Source organism: Pongo abelii, chromosome 15 (assembly GCF_028885655.2).
Source record: "Pongo abelii isolate AG06213 chromosome 15, NHGRI_mPonAbe1-v2.0_pri, whole genome shotgun sequence".
In the NCBI taxonomy this organism is placed as follows: Eukaryota; Metazoa; Chordata; class Mammalia; order Primates; family Hominidae; genus Pongo; species Pongo abelii.
Window position 1 is genome coordinate 93,784,796 of NC_072000.2, and position 17,600 is coordinate 93,802,395.

At 47.6% G+C, this 17,600-nt stretch overlaps 1 protein-coding gene across 14 annotated transcripts in view; it reads right to left on the bottom strand.

Moving 5' to 3' along the window:
* FOXN3 (forkhead box N3) overlaps positions 1-17,600 on the bottom strand; it is a 459,693-nt gene that overhangs the window by 256,489 nt on the left and 185,604 nt on the right. For 2 of the 14 annotated variants that reach the window (XM_063715685.1, XM_063715679.1), the window contains exon 3: positions 8,269-8,376. The exons of 9 other annotated variants lie outside the window; for them this stretch is intronic. The gene's annotated coding sequence lies outside the window, so the exon portion shown is untranslated. Of the gene's footprint in view, positions 1-2,320; positions 2,685-8,268; positions 8,377-17,600 lie in introns of those variants that run through there. 3 more of the 14 variants (XM_063715681.1, XM_024232074.3, XM_024232076.3) reach the window with 2 other exon arrangements.

A 17,600-nucleotide genomic window follows, 5' to 3' on the forward strand; every position in this document is an offset into this window, starting at 1 on the left:
CTGTTGTGAGAGGCCCAACCAGTTTTTTTTGTTTTTTTTTTTTTGAGACGGAGTCTCACTCTGTTGCCCAGGCTGGAGTGCAGTGGCGCAATCTCCGCTCACTGCAACCTCTGCCTCCCAGGTTCAAGCAATTCTCCTGCCTCAGCCTCCCAAGTAGCTGGGACTACAGGCGTGTGCCACCATGACTGGCCAATTTTTGTATTTTTAGTAAGACGGGGTTTCACCATGTCGGCCAGGATGGTCTCAATCTCTTGATCTCATGATCCACCCGCCTCGGCCTCCCAAAGTGCTGGGATTACAGGCGTGAGCCACTGCGCCTGGCCAAGATGCCCAACTCTTAAGGAGAGAAAACTTCATGAGGCATTGCAGTACAGACCAGGCAGGATGCTCCAGACATCTTGGGTTCATTCACAGGGAATATTTCTTTCTGTCAAATAAGGAGGTTACCCTGACACATTTCAGACAAAAAAACAAGCTAGCAACTTTTGGCTTGGGGATACAACAGAGTCTGGTCTGATCCTGCTTTTAACTTCTTTATGAACGAATTATAGCACCACTTGTCTTTCTTAAAGTTTCCTCAGATCCCATCAGAAAATTTTCTGATGACCAGCATATGCCCACAGTATAGTGTAAAACAGAACTACCCAGCCACTGAAGTCAACTTTAGCTCTAAATGAAAGTTTTATGTCTCCTGAGCTTCCAAACAGGAAAATTATATCATGGCTGACAGTAAAGTAATTTAATTGCACTGTTGCTATGACAACATGCTGCTCTCTTTCTTTTTAATTTGCTTATTTGTCAGTAGCTTCCCAGAGGAACTAACACGCTATTCTCCATGTTTCCTTTTGTTTTAAACAAACACAGCCAGCAATATGGTTTTAGGAGAAAAAGTGGCATTGTCACGAAGAGAGGGTTATGGGAGTTCAGTACCCTTGGATCATGTGTGCGCTTTGTGCTGGGACCCCGTACTCTCCAACCACTCATTGCATCCCTATAAATCCCGCATTTTATACCAACAGGGTGAAGAGCTGCTGATCCCTACAGTTCCACGTAAAAACAAAACAAAACAACAATAACCAAAAAAAAAAACAAACAAAAAAAAAACAGTTCCCAGAAACCACAGCTGAGGAGTTTTCCATTATTATACTCTAACTACAGATTTCGCCAAATCTTTTTTTCCTCCTGTTTCAGAGGGAAAAAAAAAAAGAATCTGGATCATGTGAGTTGCAGTTAAGCAAACATTTTTAATCTGCTGCCAACAAGGCTGCTCCACCAGATACGCAAATAGTTATTCACTGGTGACCTCCTTACAACTTTTCTCTACACACACACACACACCCCCTCTTTTGTTTTTTTAATGACTTGCTGTGTTTTGTTACCCTTATTTTTTAACGGAGAAAATGCAGCAAGAAAGCTTAGTTTCTCGCCTAGTAAACAGAAGGTCTCCAAATAACTGACAAAGACATTACTGGCCCAGCTCTGAACAGATGTTCGATGCGAACTTTAAAAAGTTAAGAAATCCTCCCAGAGCGGAGCAGTCGCGAGTTTGAGGGGCCGGGTCACCCCCCTACCCAGCAAGCGCGCGCGCGCACGCACGCGCTTCACTCTCGTCTACTGTACTTGTCAAAAACATTTCAAGGGGACCTGCGGGAGTGGCGATTGGCTGCACCCCGCGTCAATCAGCGGCGTTGCCGGGCAACGGGGGAAACTGCTCTTCTCCCAGTATACAGGGCAGCTGGGAGCTCGCATACCTTCACTGCCGGTCAGATGTCATAAACCTTTTATTGGCCGCACCGCGGCGAGCCTCGAAAACAAATCAATAAAAGCCCGCCGTCCCCCAACTTATCCAGGGCCCAAGGAAGGTTTCAAAGAGGGCCGGGATGAGGGGGGTCGGGCCTCGGGGGTCTCCGGAGACGTTCGTTGCCTGTGCCAAGTCTGCACAGTTTGGCCGGGGGGGATCTTTGTTAGGAGCCTGCTTCTCATCTTGGGGTCTCCACTTGATCGGAACCCCCTCCCTGGCCCGGAACGGCGGAGACCCCGTCCTCCGCAGACAATACCAACTCTGTTCCTTGCAGGCGTCTTTTCGGAAACCGAGGCACCGGGAAGCAGCACGCACGTCGGGGCAGGAAACTCTTCGGACCTGGCAACTTCCCGGCTCGGGGGCTCCCGGGCCCCCACCCGACCCTCTCCCCAGGACCTGCGGGGTCCCTCGTCTTCCGAGAGCGGCGAGGTAGTCTCCAGGACCGTCTCGGACGCGCCTCCCGCCCCGGGTGCCCCCCGAGCCCACGCGGGAGCCGGCAGGAGCGGGGCGCAAACTCACCTGGCAGGAGCGGGGCACGGGGGTGCGGGGGCGCCGCTGCCGTTCAGCAGGAGCCGACAAACTTTCGCGGGCGCACGGCGGGCATCGCTCGGTGGCCCCGCTAAGGACGCGCGGGCGCGGCGCGGCGAGCCCGGGGCGGCGGGCGGCGGGGGGCGGCCGCGGGCGCGGGCGGCAGGGGCGCGGGGGTCGCGGCGCGGCATGGGACCTGCGGCGTCCGCCGGGCGCGCCGCGCGTCCTCCCGCCGGCCCCGCCGCTCTCCCCGCCCCGTCCCGCCTCCCGCTCGCCTCCGCCGCGGCGCGTCGGGCCGGGGCGCGCCGAGCGGCGAGAAATTGTTTCCACTGCAAACAAAAAAAGGCGACACATGACCAGGCAGGAGGAGGGGAAGCGCGGGGAGGGAGGAGGGCGGAGGGAGGGACGGAGCGGAGGGCGGAGGGAGCCGGAGAAAGGGAAAATGTGGGCCTGGCCGCCAGCGGCCTGGGGCGCGGGGCACGGACCCGCCGGGGCGGACCCTGCCCGCGCCCCCCGCGCGCCCCAGGACTCAGCCAGGGCCGAGGCCGGGGCTGCGCCGCCCGGCCTCGCCTCTTGGGCCCCGTGGGGCGGGGGTGACCGGCGCGGGTCCCGCGACCCGGGGCGGCCGCGACCGTGGGCGGTGGGGCAGGTGAGGCAGGCGGCGCGTGCCCTGTCCCCTCCCCGGGCTCCGGCCACACGAGCGGACCGGCGCTGCGCTGCTGGCAACGTGTCGCGGGAACGCTCCTACCCCATCTGCATGCCTTACATGGCTCGAAAGTAAAAATAAAAAGAATTACGATGCGGGCGAGGCTTGTGGGGGTGAGAAGAGGAGATTCCACGTCTCCCCAGTGCTGCGTCCTGATAGGACCCCCAGGGCCTTCCGAGCCCTCTCCCAGCGACCACCTCGTGTCCCGGAGGTAAGCACCGCAGCGTCCCACCCAGGTGGCCGCGTGTCTCCCGAGGGAGGGCCGGTGGCCATTACAAGACAAGAGGCACGTCCTAAAAGCCACGCCGGTGGGGCCTCTCAAGTGGGTTGTGCGGAACGCCCCGGCCGGCCTAGAGCGAAAACAGGTCTCATTCCCATCTCAGTTTGAGCTCTCAGGAACCAGACTGACAATTCGCAAGCCACCCAGCGAAATGGTGCAGTCACCACTCTAAGTCTCTAGGCACCTCCAAATAATAGCACCCACTGCTAAAGCCACACCAACCAGCCGCCTTGGGAGAGGATGAGAGGAGAGAGTCCAACAGGACACCCTGGTGGTGACAAAAATAAAAATGTGATTGCACATTTCTCCCAGGTAGCCAAATCGGTTGGTTCCTCTCCAGAGAAGCCCAGGGCACCCTTCCTGCCACCCCCTCCTGAGCCAGCGGACAGGACATCGTGAGCGGTCTGAAAACTACAGAAAAAACAGCGAGCAGACCTGGAGAAAGCTTTCTAGCATGCAGTACTTTTAAACCTGGCCAAAAGGAGGGACTAAAGGAAACACCAGTTAGGCTTCTGAAAATTTTTTCTATCTCAAAAAATAGACCCCCCCATCTGAGAGTCACTCCCCCTAACAAAGGTTCCAGAGGGCAGGTGACAAGTCTTCAGCAAAGATGTGCCTTTCAGACTCACCGGAGACCTTACTACTTCCAAGTAGTGTGGCATCTCCCCATCAGGAGACAATTCGGAGGTGGAAGCCCAGGGGTAGCCTGAGGTCATCCAGTCCCACCCCTTTGATTACTGAGCACTTGATGCGACTTACCCAAAGTCACTAAGCAAAAGGCACAAGGTGGCAGAGACAAGTCAGATGATCTCTGAAGTCTCACGCCAGAGATTCTCAGGGTTAGAAGTGGTAACAAAGCCAGGATGAGACAATGTGTACCCTGCTCTCCTGTAGCTCCGGCTAATGCAGGTCCTGCCCCTCCATCAGCGCGTCAGTTGAGGGTGCTTATTCTCCGCCAGAGGAACCAAGGCCAGAGACCTTTGTCCAAGCCCTTGCTGGCCTAGAGAGGATGAAATCGCCCCCTTATATCTTCCTCTTCCATCCCCAGCCCCCAACACCCCCCCAAGTCCCCCAACTACACTCAAACAATAGCCAGAAATCTCTTTATATTAAGTAGAGGTGGCACCTTATTTTCACCCGCCCCAGTCCCCTCCTGCTTTCTCAGAGTTCAAAAAGAGGGGATGTGAGCCAAAGGTGATTGTACATGGAATATGTCATTCCATGTGTGTTTTTGCTTTTTGCATTCTCAAACATATTTCTTAATTTCTCTCTCCCATTACAGTTGCAGCAAGAGATGTGAGAAGGTGTCACCCTGAAGAGGAAGTGGTGGACCAGCCCTGCCTGATGTGGACAGCAGGGGACACATGTCTGCCTGTCTGTCTCTCTGAAATGGGGGAAAAAATGCTGAAAGCCAAAGGAGGGCTTAATGTGGCCTTTTCCACCTTCTAATTCCATAGACCCTCAGCTCTGGGACTTGCTTCCTGACCTAGGGTGCAGGGGCCAAATTTGTTTAGGAACAACCCCATTCACAATTCCCCTCATGAACTTTCAGAAAGGACCCTTGCGTCTTAGATCCTGAGAAGTCACAAATAAGCAAGCTGAATTGTCTACACCATTGTCCCGTCTACACTGTTTTACAAACACATTTAACAGCCGAATTGTATTATGTGCCCTAGAAATCACTTTGAGAAACACTTATTTCCTGATAGAGGACTTGATGGGACCATTCTGCAGCCCCATCTGAGCATGGGCTGGAGAGTACATAAGTATCTGGGAGCTGGAAGTCCTCAATTCCAGGCTTATCTACCCCCATCAGCGTGGGACCTCAGTTCCTCCTCCAAGGAGAAGAGCGCCCCTCCCTTGATGTTTCGTGCATTCTTTTGCTAAATGTTTCTCTGGTCAAGAACATTAATCTCCCTACACACACACTCTATTAGTTATTAGAACAGCATGGCTATTTATGGAATAGTTAAGTATAAAACCCGATATACCTTGCCCCCCTTGAGGCAGTACAATTGAGTAGGTGAGCAGGTGCAGTTGGGAAGACCTGAGAGACTGCCCAAAATTAAGAAGAGTCCGAGGCAGGCCTGGAAAGACAGTCTTCTGGGGAGGGATCCTGCAAAAAGACTCCAGTACAAAGGATACATGAGAGGAAATACGGGGAGGCTGGGCAGGCACACACCGCTGGGCTGCACAGAACCATATTCCTTTCCTGCTTCCCTCTATAGGTCGACTCCACTCTCTACCCTGCAGGTTGGCTTCCTCTGCTCAATGATGACCACACAGGGCTGCCAGCAGCAAGCCCTGAGGCCTTCTGACTTTTAGCACCCACCACCTTTGAAATGCCTCAAGCCTTCCATGACATAGTTTAACGTCTCAGGGAAATAGTGCGATTGGCCTAGCCTGAGTCACGTGACCCCTCTCCATGCATGGCCCCCCACCCCTCCCTACTGCTAACAGCTGAGACAAGGGACATGGTGAAACATCTGGGGAAGGGAGGGGAGATGACTTTGGAAGTGGGATATCTAATAAGGGTGGGTTGCTGTTTAACCTGTGGAAATGGGGAAGGGGTGTTCTTGACCTGAGCTTCTCACCTGGGGATGCCCATCAGAACCATCCAGAAGCCACACCTAACCAACTAGAGTCTTCTAGGATGGTACCTGGATATGTGCATTTTGAGAAAGCACAAGGGGATGATTTTGCTTACAAACTGCTGTTCCAAGAGAAATCGATGGCACAGAATTACCAAATCTGACTTGACCGTAGTAGAAGAGGAACTCATTCACTGAACAAATATTTGCTGAGTGCCTACCAAGTGCATGGCATTGTGTTAGCTGCCAGAGATAGACGGTCTTTGTCCCTACAGAGCACACAGATTAGTGGGTAAGAGTGCAAGCATCATATCACCAAACTCCTTGAATAGCAGGGTGAGCAATTTATATGTGTTAAGATCAGAGGGCAAAGGTGGCTCACTGAATATTTTTGAGCCCAGAAGTTGTATTATCCGAGATGTGAATTGAAAAAAAAAAAAAAGATAAAGGGGGATGGTGGATCCAAGATGAATTTTGGGAGAGGAAGGGAGAAACTGGAAGATTAAAAACCAGCAGAACAACTCAGAAATCATTGCAGTAATTCATACAAAACAGAATGAAGACTGTTTAAAAAAAAAAATTGGGGAAAAAAGGCTAAAATAGTGGTTCCTTCTGAATGTTAGAGTTATGGGATACTTCTTTTTTGTGTGCTTCTTTCATACTTGTCCATATTTTCTTTCTTTTTTTTTTTTTTTTTTTTTGAGAAAAGAGTTTTGCTCTTGTTGCCCAGGCTGGAGTGCGATGGCACAATCTCGGCTCACCGCAACCTCCACCTCCGAGGTTCAAGTGATTCTCCTGCCCCAGCCTCCCGAGTAGCTGGGATAACAGGCATGCACCACCACACCTGGCTAATTTTGTATTTTTAGTAGAGACGGGGTTTCTCCATGTTGGTCAGGCTGGTCTCCAACTCCTGACCTCAGGTGATCTGCCTGCCTCGGCCTCCCAAAGTGCTGGGATTGCAGGCGTGAGCCACCGCACCAGGCCAAACATATTGCTGAGAATTCATGTGAAATCGTGCAATTGTCTGTGTGGGCACTTGGTTTATGGTGTTTCCACCCAGGGAAAGATTTTTTTTTTTTTTTTGAGATGAAGTTTCGGTCTTGTTGGCCAGGCTGGAGTGCAGTGGCACAATCTTGGCTCACTGCAGCCTCTGCCTCCCGGGTTCAAGCAATTCTCCTGCCTCAGACTCCCGAGTAGCTGGGATTACAGGCATGCACCACCACGCATGGCTAATTTCTATATTTTTTTAGTAGAGACGGGGTTTCTCCATGTTGATCAGGCTGGTCTCGAGCTGCCAACCTCAGGTGATCTGCCCGCCTCGGCCTCCCAAAGTGCTGGGATTACAGGCACAAGCCACCGTGCCGGGCCCCGATATTTTTCAAATGGTCTACAATAAACACCCATTACATATATACATACATATATACATTAATTTATTTGACAGAGTCTGGCTCTGTCATCCAGGCTGGAGCAGAGTGGTGCAATCATAACTCACTGCAGCCTCGAACTCCTAGACTCAAACAATCCTCCTTCCTCAGCCTCCAAGTAGCCAGGACTACAGGTGCATGCCACCATGCCAGGCTAATTTTTGTGTCGAGATGGGATCTCACTATTTTGCCCAGGCTGGTTTCAAACTCCTGGTCTCAAGCAATCTTCCTGCTTCAGCCTCCCAACATGCTGGGATTACAGGCATAAGCCACCGCACCTGGCCCATTACATTTATAATGTTATAAGGGGGTTGAGGGGGCGTCCATTGGAGCAGTGGTTCTCAAACTTGAGTATCCATTGGAATTACCTGAAAGGCTTGTTAAAACACAAACTGCAGGCCCCACCCCCATAAGTTTCTGGTTCGGGAGGTGTGGGCTGGGCCTGAGGATGTGAATCTCTCACAAGCTCCCAGGTGAGGCTGCTGGTCTGTGGACCCACTTCGAGACCCAGTGAATCAGAGAAGAGTCAGTGAGACTGGAACAAATGAACGCAAGACAGTCTTCAAAGGAAGAACCAAGAGGATTTGTCAAATGATTGAATATGAGAAGAGAGGGGGAGAGTATGTTCAAAGATAACTCCTTAATCATGGGTTGACTAAGAGTCTCTTTGAGATAAGGTCTGAGAACACTGCTTGTAAGAGTAAAAAACTCCTCACTTTCCCGCTGTGAAAAAGAGACAGCGCCCCTCGGCTGGAGGACCCTTAACATCTTGGTGTGTTTAAAGTCTTGGTCAAACATTATTTGAACTTTCTGGTCACCGTCTCTTGGGATTTTCCTTTTGTGCCTTCTTGCTGTTTACTTGACAGATTCTGAAGGGTGGAGCCTGGGAAAGGGCTTATTAGAATTTCTCCAGCAGGGAATGGAGCCAGGCTTACCTTAAGAGGGAAGCAGGGTGTGTAGTGAGGGAAAGTACAGCTGAACTGGTAGGGTGAAGTTCATCAGCTCAGGTGCCCTCGCCAAACCTGAGCTTGTCAAGCCGGCTGCTGGAGGCAAAATGGAAATATAGAACCTGTCAACTCCTCTTTGAGCATAAACACAAGTGTGAGCCGATGATCTAGAATCCAGATTTACTCAATTAATTCCGTCAACAAGTAAGCATCTAGCTCCTCTATGCCCAGTAAAGAATGGAGGGGACTGGGAAGAGGCCAGGAGAAACAGAAGACATGGCACCTGCCCTCAGGGAGGAGTAGGTCTATGAGCATTTATAAAGCAACCACAAATAAGCAAACACACACACAGAGTCTAATACCAAGACCAGTAGTGGGGAGGCGCAGTGGTTAGACACAGACTAGTTTCGTACTCTGATCTTACCACTTACTAGCAGGTTAACCTTAGTCAAGGTTCTTAACTTCTTTCTATCTACCTAGTTTTCACTTCATAGGACTGCTGTGAAGATTAAATAAATTAATCTTTGTAAGGAACATAAAACAGGGCTCTGGCACTTAGTGAACACTATTTTTGTTAAGCCAACAAATCAAAATGAAAATCTTGACATATTAGACTGCATACCAATTTAGAATTGTGTGTAAAATCAGGGGTCATAAATAAAATTTAAAAACAAATGACATACTGGCCATGCAGATGAAACAGGGTTAATATTTCTAATTTATAAATCTTACAACTCAATGAGAAAAAAATTATCACTCTAATAAGGGGCAAATTCACAAAAAGAGAAACAAAAATGAGACTATCCCCATGAAAAGACGCTCAAACTGTAAAAATCAAAGAAATGCAAATTAAAGCAATTGTGATGTCTCATTTCATCTATCAGAATGGCACAGACTTAAAAGAACTAACCATGCCAACGTTGGTTGAAGGCACTGGTGGGAAGTGGTATAACTTTTCAAGAGGACAGTCGCAAAACGCATTAAAATTTCCATGAGCACGGACAGCCACTGATCCTAAATTTCCAACTTGTAGGAATTTATCCTTGGGAGATCCTATAAGAGAGTTAACTTCCCCACCAGACTGACTACTGGGAAGAGGCAATAAACCCCAGGAAAGCAGGACTCCAGCCTATTAGATTCAGCAGTGCACACCTGGCATTTATGCCTGGCAGAAGACACTCAATAAATATGTATTGAATAAATTAACTGAAGGAAGCAACAATGTATTTAGGAGGATTTTGCTGGGATGTTGTTTAAAATCACAAAAACTTGGAAACTGCCTAAATAAAAGGCTAGAGGCATATTATTACATTCTGTGGGGCACAGTGGGGCCATGTTCCCTTTGTTCCCTTTCATTTGCATTTTCCAGTAGTTTTAAGTGAGGCTTTCCCTTTTCTGAATCATTTTCATATTCTCAGAGACTGTACGTGTGAAACAATTTGCAAACATTTCATAAAGTAAGAGTTTAGGGGAAAATGAATATGTTGGCAAAGGTTTCACAAAATTAAAGCATTTTGTGATCTTTTCAATCAGGAGGGACAAAACGATCCCCTTCTGAAAAGCCTGGTGCTCTGAGCAAACAGGAGAATTGCTAAGTACAACAAACATTATATCCTGTGTTATGAGGTCTATTGTCTGGCCGTGGGAAGTCTTTTGGTTTATAGGTTTTGAATATCAAACTTTCTCTACAAACTCTTATGTAGGCTCCAAGATTCAAGAGTTCAAAATACTCTTGAATTAAGAATTTGTGGGGGGAGGCAGGTGCAGTGGCTCACACCTATAATCTTAACACTTTGGGAGGTCGAGGCTGGGGACTGCTTGAGCCTAGAAGTTCGAGACCAGCCTGACAACACAGGGAGACCTATGACTCTACAAAAAAAAAATAGAAAAATTAGCCAGGCATGGTGGCATGCGCCTATAGTCCTGGCTACTCGGGAGGCTAAGGTAGGAGGTTCACTTGAGCCCTGGAGGTTGAGGCTACAGTAAGCCGTGATCATGCCACTAAATGTGGTTACAAGTTATTTTTATTTTTCAGATCTGATAGAAAATCTGCGCCCAGCTGAGTTACCCCACATGACCAGAGCTACTAATGCTTCTCCTGCCCCAGGGATATTCGTGATGCTTATCTGATACAAGAGGAGATCCCCTCTCTGAGTTCTTGAACTCATTTTATCTATAGCTGACTTTTTTTGTTGTGTTGTGTTGTGTTTTGTTTTGTTTTCTTTTTATTCTTTTTTGAGACAGAGTGTCACTCTGTAGCCCAGGCTGGAGTGCAGTGGCGCGATCTTGGCTCACTGCTACCTCTGCCTCCCGGGTCCTGGTTCAAGCAATTCTCCTGCCTCAGCCTCCCAAGTAGCTGGGATTACAGGCACATGCCACCATACCCAGCTATTTTTTGTATTTTCAGTAGAGATGGGGTTTCACCATGTTGGCCAGGCTGGTCTTGAACTCCTAACCTCGTGATCCACCCACCTTGGCCTCCCAAAGTGCTGGGATTACAGGTGTGAGCCACTGCGCCTGGCCTGTTTTGTTTTGTTTTTGAGACAGAGTCCTGCTCTGTTGCCCAAGCTGGAGTGCACTGGCTCGATCTCGGCTCACGGCAACCTCTGCCTCCTGGGTTCAAGTGATTCTCCTGCTTCAGCCACCAGAGTAGCTGGGATTACAGGCTTGTGCCACCATGCCCGGCTAATTTTTTTTTTTTTTTTTAATAGACACGGGGTTGACCATGTTGGCCAGGCTGGTCTTGAACTCCTGACCTCAGGTGTTCTATCCACCTTGGCCTCCCAAAGTGCTGGGATTATAGGCATGAGCCACCGTGCCCAGCCTACAGCTGATTATTTTTATTCATAGTAGTTGTGTTCTATAAAGTGCCACAAACACTGAATTAACAAATCCTGAATCATTGCTCCCAGGGGAAATAGGAGGTTAGGTTCCTGTGAGCCTCCACTCACAACACTTTCATCAACCAATCAAAACATAATTTTACTGTTATATTATCACATCATAATTTTATTGATATTTATTTTATCTGTTTCCATTTAAGAAGTTTTTTGAATATATATTGTTGTTCATTCACAATGAACTATGCCAGAATGACGCTTATCTAATACACATTTTATCCATAAGGCACATCACAGCCTTCCTGCACTTAGAAACAGTAGATAGCGTTTCAGCAGTGCTTGGGCTCCGTTTTAAACAGCAAAATGAACAAAAATGCAAAAAATGTGGTACTAAACAGAACACAAAAAGGACACTTGGAAAGCCAAAACAAGCGGGCAGAACATCACTCTGTTCACCCTCAGCTGGGAACGTGCACATTGAATGACTCATTTGTATGTGTCCATGAGTGACCACAAAAGCACCAGGAGTACTGATTTTTTTTTTTTTTTTTTTTTTGGGACAGGGTCTTGCTCTTGTCACCCAGGCTGGAGTGCAGTGGCATGACCTCAGCTCATTGCAATCTCTGCCTCCCAGGTTCAAGTGATTCTCCCTGCCTTAGCCTTCTGGGTAGCTGGGATTACAGGCGCCCACCATCACGCCCAGCTAATTTTTTGTATTTTTAGTAGAGACAGGGTTTCACCATGTTGGCCAGGCTGGTCTAGAACTCCTGACTTCAGGTGACCCACCCACCTCGGCCTCCCAAAGTGCTGGGAAGGCGTGAGCCACCATGCCCGGGCAGGAGTACTGATTTTGAGAGGTCAGGTAAATTTTAGCAAGACGGTGAATTTGCAAATACAAAAACTACCAATGATGAGGACTGACTGCATTTAACAAACACCAAAATAGCACTTAACTGGATGCCAGACAGTGTTCTAAAGCTCTGAAAATATTCACTCATTTCAGCCTCACATTAATCATGTGAAGTAGGTACTATTATTATCCCCATTTTATCAATGGAGATTCTGAGGCACAGAGAGGTTTGGCCACTTGCTCATAATCACACAGCTGGTAAATGATGGGGCTGGGATTTGAACGCACACAGTGAGTTTGGGAAAGCTTCAGAACATCTGGCTTCTTAGAGAACCTCTCAGGGGCCTAGGACATGAAAGATGGGACCAGTGGGGCTCAAGGGAGAGAAAACTGTGACCAAGAAATAGAAGAGGAGGGCCGAGAGCAGTGGCTCATGCCTGTAATCCCAGCACTTTGAGAAAATGAGGCGGGTGGATCACTTGAGGTCAGAAGTTCAAGACCAGCCTGGCCAACATGGTGAAACCCCATTACTAAAAATACAAAAATTAGCCAGGTGCAGTGGTGGGTGCCTGTACTCCCACTTACTTGGGAGGCTGAGGCAGGAGAAATGCTTGAACCAGGGAGGTGGAGGTTGCAGTGAGCTGAGATCATGCCACTGCACTCCAGCCTAGTCGGCAGAGTAAGACTCTGTCTCAAAAAAAAAAAGAAAAAGAAAAAGAAAAGAAAAAGAAAAAAGAAAAAACAAGAGGAGGAAGGAAAAGGGGACTTTTTTTTTTTTTTTTTTGAGATGGAGTCTTGCTCTGTTGCCCAGACTAGAGTGCAGTGGTGCGACCTTGGCTCACTGCAACCTCTGCCTCCCGGGTTCAAGCAATTCTCCTGCCTCAGCATCCCAAGTAGGTGGGATTACAGGCCTCCACCACCGTGCCCAGCTAATTTTTTTTTTTGTATTCATAGTAGAGATGGGGTTTCACCATCTTGGCCAGGCTGGTCTCCAGCTCCTAGACCTCGTGATCCACCTGCCTCGGACTTCCAAAGTGCTGGGATTACAGGAGTGAGCCACCGTGCCCGGCCGGGACTTTTTAACTGAATGAAAAGGCACTACTTGCAAAAACTCAAAGTTCAGCTTCTATGTCATAATCAACAAAGTATGGTGTATCTTTGTAATAAAAAATAAATCAACTAGATACTGAACGTCATCAACAGACTATAAGTGCCTTGAGGGGCAAGGGACTCTGTTTTCTCTTCTGCTCATAGCACATGGCACAGTGGTAATAAAAAATATTGATCACTTAACAGGAAAAAAAAAGTCTCCTTTTTATCCCTCTCTCAAGCTGGCATCTATTAACTCTACAGATCAGTCAGAGAAAAGTAGCCTCATCAACATTTTCCTCCTCCAAAGTTTTTAAGAGATTTTATTGTTTTCCTCTCTTTAGTGAGTACACCAAGTACCATAGTCTCATGGGTTTCAGTGGCTAAGTCTGCCAAAGTCTTATCCACGCCAGGAAATAACTTCTCTCGTTTTACTTTTTCAGAGGGGTGTGAAAGAAAACAATTGATTCTTCTCTCTACGATAGTCTTTTTAAAACAAAGTAAGAGCTCCGAATTTGATGAACTCTCTGAGAAACAGAGTATAGATTAAATGATTACTAACATATTTCCCGGCAGCACAAAGTTCTTTTTTGGAGATTAGCAATTTATTCCACTTATTACAACAGCCAAACCTGAAGTCTCTTTTCATTGGCTAGTCAAGTTCACCAACCCTTTCTGTTTTGAAATCCTCACTCCTTCCCAAAATAGTGTATCTTGCGCCTTTAATATTGAGGTTGAGGTGCAGGCAAAAGGTGTCCAGAAATTGTGAGACGTGACTGCATGTGAGTACTCAATCTTAAAGGGGTCGGGGCTGGAAAGGAAGCAGGCAGGTGAATTGCTAGTTCTTTCTGTGGGTACGTTCAACAGCACCTCAATTCTCTACACTCAAAGACGTGATTCTGACTGGTTTCAAAGATTTGGCCCCCAAACAACCAGGCGTCCTTTTAAAGTTGGCATTGCTTCCAGAGAGGAATCCTGAACATGTTTCCTCTATGCCTCACACAGCGCCAGGCCAGCTGTCTAACAATATGGGTCCCGGAAGGGGGTGCTGCCCGCGTTGGTGATGGCAGCCATGAGTGCCTGTTGCTCGCAGCAGACGTCAGAGAGACCTCAGCGCAGGGGTCCAAGCACCTGGCCAAGGCACCCTGCACAGGCCTCCACACCCCACGAGTGCCTGCAGAGGCTATCTGAGGACCAAGGTGGGCATGCCACGGTGTCCTGGACTTCCGGATGGAGGCCAGTCCCAGGGAGTGAATGGCAGAGCTCTCCGGAGGCTGCCCAGGCCAGGTTCAATGGGAGGCATGAACTTCATGACATCCGTTCCAAAGAAATCCCACCTGCTACTGGCATGCCTAGGCTTGTCTTCCCCACATACCAGCCTCCCAGGCATGTCTCCAAGGGCTCAGTGAGGAGGCAGCTGCAACAGTTCGCTTTCTCTTAATGATTTGGAGTGGGGAGGCACAGAGATTGGGAAGAAGTAATGACCATTCCCAGTGATCCTGGACCTCCGTGTTGGCTGCGACCTTGAAAAGTCATGCTGTCAACCCCTTTGTAGAAACAATGCAGTTTTCTTTGTCCATGGAAATCTGGCCTCGCAGATTTATTTGCTGTAGCAAGTTTCTTTACCCTCATCACACTGATGTTTAGAATTGAAACAGTTCAAACCTACCCTGGAACATCTTTCTCCCTCCAAATTCCAGTGACATCCTCGGTCTAAAATGCCTGGCACCATGTGGGAGCCTGGCTCCGCTGCCTCGCAACGCACCGGCTTGCTTTTTGCTTTTGAGTAGCTTGAATATCAAACCAAGCACAAAGGGAATCATACCCAGGAGCTGCTGGAAAAAGCTCATTTCATCCACCTCATTCCCCCATTCTCTCTGGCAGACACAACTGGTTTTTTTTTTTTTTTTAAGCCTGAAAAACTTCTCATTTAAACTTGGGGTGCAAAAGGCATGTGAAGTGGGAGAGTTCCTGCCTGGACCAGCGAAGGGTTAGCCAGGCAAGGATTCAATGAAATACAAAAGCCAACACAGACCTGAAGGGGAACAGGCGGCCCCAGCAACAACTGCCAAACTGTCATTTTGCTCCGCGGCTGAACAGAAGGCTCGAGTAATGACAACCACAAAACTCATTTAAAGTCTGAAAAGGTGACTAATGAGCTCATTCATGCTGGCTATAAATTATTCACTACAACACTGATCCCACTCAAGACAAACAGTAAAGTAAACTTTAAACACAGACATCACTGGCCTTCCAAAGTGGAACAAGTTATGTCTGTAAAAGTTTTCACAATGAGAGAGATCCTTGCCTCTCCCTTGTCTACTGTCACATTCGTTCTTCTGTTTACTTTTTTTTACTGCCTTTAATCAAGTTTAAGCAGACACAGCTGTTACACATTTATTTCTCTGTTGAGTTTTTTTCCATTAGTTATTACGAGCAATCATGATGCTCTAAAAATAGCAGCAAATTATATTCTCTAGAAATTGAAGGCTGACCTTAAAATGAAGCCCAGGTCTTCAGAAAGAATATTCATATGCACATGTTGGATAAATGACAACAATGCACAAAGGCAAAATAAAAGTACAAAGCTTTTTCCACTCTTTGAGAGGTTTTTGATTTGCTTCCAAATTTCCTTTGGTTCTGGTGGAAACAGGTTGCTTCAAAACCTTACCATACAGAACCTGCTTCCAGTGGTCATGATTCCAGTTTGAAGGATTTTCCTTCAAACTTACAATCTTAAGCCAATCAAAGAAGAAATGTTTCATTTAGGCTTTTTCAGCACAGATAAACACAGCAGCAGGTTGCTGAAAACCCACCACATTGCTGCAGACTACTTTCGGTTTCCTGTTTAATATTAAATAAAGAATTTTAGCTCTTCTGTTTTTATAAACTGTGCTATTTGCTACTACTGTCACTACTAAAAGCATTATGACTGGGTGGATAAGTAGTCCTATGATTTTCAAGCCTTCTTTTTCTTTAATCTTAGTATCTATTTTGAAGACATCGTGAGAGTTAAGAGTTTCAAATCTGTTTAATTGATTTTTTATTTTAAAAAGGCCCAAATTAGTACTTCCATTAGCTCTTAGATCTCTGAACATTATGTATTTTTAAACCGCTTTGAATACTTTGAAAAGGGCCACAGAAAACACTCATATTCACATACCACCAGACGGAGGTTCTGCCTAACCAAAAGTAAAAGCGGAAAAGTTTAAAGCTGAATTGTGCCCTGCACACACCTTGAGATTGTAGGGGTGAAATGAATGGTCTTGGGCCGGGGATCTTGCTAAAGGCATGATAAATCATGCGTTGTAGGCAAATTAAGACCCAGGCTCTAACTTGAACCTGAGACTGTGCCAAACTCCATCTCCATTTAAGGAAAATCTTTCATATGGTTTTCTCAGTTTCTTGCACATGGCCTAAAGGCCTGTCCAGTCATTTCTGTTGTCTGAAATGCAAAGCAATCTTTTTTTTTTTAAGTAGAGAAAGAGGAATCCTGAAATATTTATAGGAAAGTGCTTTGCCACCTACTGACAGCAGTGTGGTTGGTCTCCACGTGTTTAGCACTTTGTTTGTTTGTTTCTTTGAGACAGAGTCTCACTCTCTCTCCCAGGCTAGATGGAGTGCAGTGTTGTGATTTCAGCTCACTGCAACCTCTTCGGCTTCACTTGAACTGGGTTCAAGTGATTCTCCTGCCTCAGCCTCCCAAGTAGCTGGGATGACAGGCGCCCACCACCACACCCAGCTAATTTTCGTATTTTTGGTAGAGACAGGGTTTCCTCATGTTGGCCAGGCTGGTCTTGAACTCCTGACCTCAGGTGATCCACCTGCCCCGGCCTCCCGAAGTGCTGGGATTACAGGCATGGGCCACTGCGCCTGGCCAGCACGTTTTTTATCCATGTTTCTGTAGCTAGTCAAAAGCCATTCTTTTGGCCCTCTGCAAGAGTTCTTGCAGCTGTTTTTGTTTTTTTATTTTGTTTCGATAAGTTTTATTTTTTTAGAGCAGTTTAAGGTTCACAGCAAACTTGAGTGGGAGGTACAGCTATTTCTCATTACCCCCTGCCCCAACACAAGCATAGTGCTGTTGTTGTTGTTGTTTTGAGAAGGAGTTTCACTCTTGTTGCCCAGGCTGGAGTGCAATGGCACAATCTTGGCTCACTGCAACCTCCACCTCCTGGGTTCAAGCAATTCTCCTGCCTCAGCCTCCCGAGTAGCTCGGATTACAAGCGCCCGCCACCGCGTCCAGCTAATTTTTGTATTTTTAGTAGAGATGGGGTTTCACCATGTTGGTCAAGCTGGTCTCAAACTCCTGACCTCAGGTGATCCACCTGCCTCGGCCTCCCAAAGTGCTGGGATTACAGGCGTGAGCCACCATGCCCAGCTGTGTCGTTGTTTTTTATAATCAAACAATATGTGATGTAAAAACCCAATTCCAACCAAAGAAATAGGAAAATCATAAAGAGCATCGCATTGCAGTCTCTGCTGCTCCACAACTCGCCACTAACTGGATCCCTGTCACCTCTCTGTGGAAGGGTATAAAGGAA